This window comes from Chenopodium quinoa, unplaced genomic scaffold (assembly GCF_001683475.1).
Source record: "Chenopodium quinoa cultivar QQ74 unplaced genomic scaffold, ASM168347v1, whole genome shotgun sequence".
In the NCBI taxonomy this organism is placed as follows: domain Eukaryota; kingdom Viridiplantae; phylum Streptophyta; class Magnoliopsida; order Caryophyllales; family Amaranthaceae; genus Chenopodium; species Chenopodium quinoa.
In genome coordinates this window covers 4,818,275-4,822,953 of record NW_018745650.1, presented here as the reverse complement: position 1 = coordinate 4,822,953, position 4,679 = coordinate 4,818,275, and the positions used below count along the sequence as shown (strand labels likewise).

General features: G+C 33.1%; 1 long non-coding RNA gene across 3 annotated transcripts; it reads left to right on the top strand.

Annotated features, from left to right (window-relative positions):
• Positions 1-1,184: 1,184 nt before the first annotated feature.
• On the top strand, positions 1,185-4,449 carry LOC110716910. Of its 3 annotated transcripts, none has more exons than XR_002510622.1 (7): positions 1,185-1,462; positions 1,863-1,896; positions 2,508-2,570; positions 2,652-2,708; positions 3,034-3,161; positions 3,250-3,298; positions 4,173-4,449. It is a non-coding gene; the product is annotated as an uncharacterized LOC110716910 (long non-coding RNA). The 3 variants fall into 3 exon arrangements; XR_002510621.1 differs by having other exon boundaries at positions 1,186-1,462; positions 1,841-1,896; positions 4,173-4,448; XR_002510620.1 differs by having other exon boundaries at positions 1,192-1,896; positions 4,173-4,446.
• The last annotated feature ends 230 nt before the right edge of the window (positions 4,450-4,679 follow it).

Genomic DNA, 4,679 nt, shown 5'->3' with positions numbered 1-4,679 from the left:
TCTTTTTACATTCTAGAGTACCTTTGTTGTGAACAGTAACATGACTTATCTTCAGTGCTCCTGCATAACTCCTTTCTGTCTGCCTTAAATGCAAAGGAACTGCCTGTAAAATTTCATCAGATATTTGCAATGGCTTTCTCCCTGTTCTGCCATACTTCTTAGTCCTGACATCAATCAAGTCCCCTTTTGCCAACTGTTTTTTTATTTCTGTGAAGATTCTTGTGATGGATGATTTGTGAACATTGAATTGAGATGATAAATGTTTCATGTGACCCCTTGGCAATCTTCCCTCATGCATTTTGACCAACATTGCATCAACAATTTGTCTTTTCTTGTGCATGGTGAGTTGCTTTCTGTCTGCCATTTGAGTCCCTTGATGAAATGGTTGTTGCATTTGTGAGGAAGCAACCTCAGCTTCTGTGTTTTGCTCGCCCCGTTCTCCTTCTTGGTTGTGTTGCATGTTTTCATCATCAGATTCATAGTCCCCTATGCCTGCATCTTGCATTTCTTCTTCATGGTCATACCACAATTCTGCCATCTGTTCTTCATTTAGTATGTGATCAACATCGAAAAACACATCATCAACAAATTCTGCCATGTGTTTTTCTTCTTCAGCACAGCTTGATGATGTAGGGGAGCTGCTAATTTTTTGTGGAGTAGATGAAGGATGCAACTTGATATGCAGGACTAATTTCAGCTTAGCCGATTTTTTTTGGGTTTTAGTGGGCTAGTTAATGTGTAATTACTGCTAACTTAATGATGAATGAACGCTTTATATGCCTTAATGGGATTCAGATTTGTAATGGAAACTTTGTTTTTGCTGGAAACTTTGTTGTTGCTGAAAACTTAATGATTGTAAACATTTAATGTGTTAGAATGGAGGCTGGTATTTATAGCCCTCTTAAATGATGAATGAAGGCTTTAAATGCCATAAAAAAAATTTGGTATGTGCTGTGCTTTTTTTTTAAAATTGTAGGGAACCAAAATTTTCACCAAAAATTCAACAAATTCGAATTTTTGGTGAAAATTTGGGGGGAAATCCACCCCATGTGTTTATGCCAGAATTTTCCACCAACATTGCAAGTGGGTGGCCCTACTTTCTCTCTCCTATCCCTTTAATTAAGTACATTTACTTTTCTTAATATTTGCCCTTCAATCTTTTGCCTCCTGAATAGTTTCATGTGTCAAAGTTGCATATAAAAATAAACGGAGGTTGTATATTATAAATTTTCGTTTTCTGAAGTTCTAACCCACTCCCCGGAAAAAAAGAAAATTCTAACCCACACATTTCCATGTTCTTCGTCCCTCCCTCTCTACATTCTCTCTCTCTGGATCAAAATCTGCTCAAAATGCTAAGAAAATATGGTGAGAGGAAGAAGATGAGTTGTTCAATTCACCAATAATTCTACTGCTCATACTCGCAACTTTCCAAATCCTCCTGGTTTCACTCGCGCTTATCAAGGTCTGGTTTTTATTTTCTATTTTTTTTGTTCTTTTTTTTTTTCCATCAAAAGAAGGATGTTGAAGCTAATTGGAAATCTTAGGTAAAATCTACTAGTAATTTCTTTTTCTAGATTTGGGATTTAGGGTTTATGTTTTTTTGGTAATTTATTGCTCTATTGTGGACTTTATTTTTAGGGTTTTGATCTGTAATTTAATTCCGAATGGGTATTTTGTTATTTCATTCATTTAAGTAAAATAGGAATGAATTCTATAAAATTGACAAGCAATTGGTTTATTGATTTTTTTTTTTTTTTTTCCTTTCCTTATAGATTTATCTCGGTTTTTCCTTTTAACAAAATTTTCGCTGATTTTTTATTTTGTTGTTGACGTTTGCAAGTATGGATGGCTTATGTATTCAGAGTGTTTCTTCACAAGGAGAGTGGAGATTCTAAGGTATAATACTATAAAGACTTTCGTCCATTCTTGCTTCTATTGCTGGCGAAATTGGTTCTGATAGATGTGCCCCCAAAAGTGTGTTTTTATTCATAGTTTCTTTATTGTTTCTGGGTTTGTGTTAATTATTTGGTTGATAATAATTAAAATGGGTTGATTCTTGCAAAGTTAGTTATGAACGTACACTACTTTATGTGCTTGAACTGGTTGGGTTATTGAAAATTTGAAATGGGTTGATTATTGAAATGGTTGTTCTGTGCATAAAGTTGATTCATTACCCTATCGTTATTCAGGCTTGAAATATGAGCATTGAAGCAATGAGTACTGGAGGTCAAAACAAAATATATGCACTCTGCAAAATTGATTACTTTTATGTTAAATAATTGCCTTTTAAGATTGATTGTTTTTAGCATATATATGTTGCATAGCTTTAGATTAGTAGCTAAACAGTATTAATTAGACTTTTAGGAAAACAAAAGACAAATTTAGTGCAGGGATGGCAAAAGGTTTCTTTTTTCTTTTATTGTTAATTTATGATGGAGCTGAGAACAAATGGTTTCTGATAGTAATTATATACTTCATATAAGTCATAATTGTTTTCATGTGGTCAGGCCTTGTTGAATAATGCAACAGATGCCATGAACGAGTCTCTTGCTCATGAGATCTTAACCTTTGTAAGTGCTTTTTGAATTTGATGGATGATACCAGCTAATAACTTCAGTTTCACATTCTGACTACTATTTCTGTCTCCTCAGTTAACGGAACTTCAGGATAGAATAATGGATTTTGAGGAATTATTCTGTGCAGCCGCCGTAAGTGTCTATCAACCCATGTATCGCTTATTAAGGATAAATGATTGCCTCACCTTATCAAATGAAATAGAATTTTGTTACCCTTTTGTTAATGATATTGCTGAATTTGTCTGTCATTTCTTGCCTTTTGTATTCTCATTTTTTTTTTACTCCATCTTCAATCTTTATTGTGTTTTGTTCCTTGACTTGACGCAAGTATAATAGGCAAATCTGAGAGTCCGAGACCTAGTGCCTAGTGTAACATGATCTTCAGCCTTAGCTTGACGTACTTAAGTATAATAAATTAAAGTCCTTTAAATTTGTGTTTATATATATGATGTTTCAGGAGCTTGGACTGGGGCCCAACTTATATACCGGTTCATGCAGTCCTTCATGACTGGATTCGGCATACTGATGGGAAGCTTTTGTGCTGAATGAGAAACCTGTGATTGGCTGGACAGCAGAGTTGAGTGTGTGAGTGGAGAATTATTAGTGATACTCTCAAGAGTCTCAACTCTACTTGATGCCTTTCTTCTAATTGATTTATATATCTTGGTTGCAGAATGCTCATAAGGAGTCAAAAGCAGTACCAAAGCCTGTTGCTGTGAAAGGTAAATTATAGTTTTCTATGTTTGTATATGCAGGTTCTTATCCTTTTCTAGTCTGTTAAACACTCAAGTCCTAGTGATCAGTCTTTTTATGTTTCAATTAAGGAAGGAAACTAATTAGTTTCTACCCGAAACCCAATTTTGTGACTTGAAATTAGTTTTCTGGTTAGATACTCTGTCCTGTAATTCTTTTTCAGTTCTTGTATTCTCCTTCACTAGAGTTCAGAATCAACCCTTCTCTGAAATGAGTATCTTTGTTTATCATAATTATATTCCAATAAATGCAGAGATTTTATGGTAATATAAGTTGAAATTTGATAATCTTAACCACTACAGGGAGGGGAAACTCCTTTCTTTGAGCAGTACATTAAGGCTTTGATGGTGTATTCTAGGAACAAGTACATGATCATGCCTTTTTAATCTGCTTCCTGAAACTTTTGTACACACAATTAGAAACTATTTTTCTTAATTAAGGCATTAGTGGTATGAAGTGTGAAGTAACTCTATAATCTATACGATTTTGTGTCACATGAGATGGTTTTGTAACTATCAGTTTTTTCAGAGTGGAACAGTTCATGACAGATTTCAGCCTCGTACTGGAGAGTTGATTCCTTATTTGTGGGTTGTCTAGCATTCGTAGTTTGCATATTCATGTTGAATCGTAGATTATTCCTCATTCAATTCATCAAGTTATCCATTGTCTTAATGCTTGATTCAAGTTTGCACTTGCTTGTTACTCCGTATTGGCTAAATTAAAGTGGCTTATATGTACCAAGGCTGGCTTAAGCTTATTAATTTAATGCATTATCTTATCAACTTTAAAGTAATGTGTGTGTGTTTTTTTTTTAGTATTATAATGTACATTTTAATTTTGCAGGAACATTTGTTGAAAATATTGGGCCAAGGATGAACTTGAGTACTCCTTTTAGTTTAATTTGTTTAGATTTTCTTAAGTAAATATTTATTTTAATTGTTTTTATGTAAAGTTGTACTCATATTTGTTTATATTTTTGTTTTTTCATTTTTTTCTTTAAATTTATGTAATTTTTTGTTTTCAAATTTGTAAGTTTAGAAACTTGCTAAAAGAAGATGTAATACATGCAATTTAATTTTGAGCATTTATAAAATACTTTTTGTATATCACTTGTTCCTTCTATCATTAGAATGATAATGTAATAGATGAAATTAATTTATATCTATATTTAATATAATACTTATTGTCAAACAAGCGTTACAATTGATGATATCAAACAATATGATTTGGATTGCTACCACAAGTGTTACAATAGGTTTGAGAAGTGTGTTTCATTTCTATTGTAACGGGATTAGTAGCTATAGTAACATTTAATTTTGGTCGTAGAACGGTGTTACAATAGACCCTAAA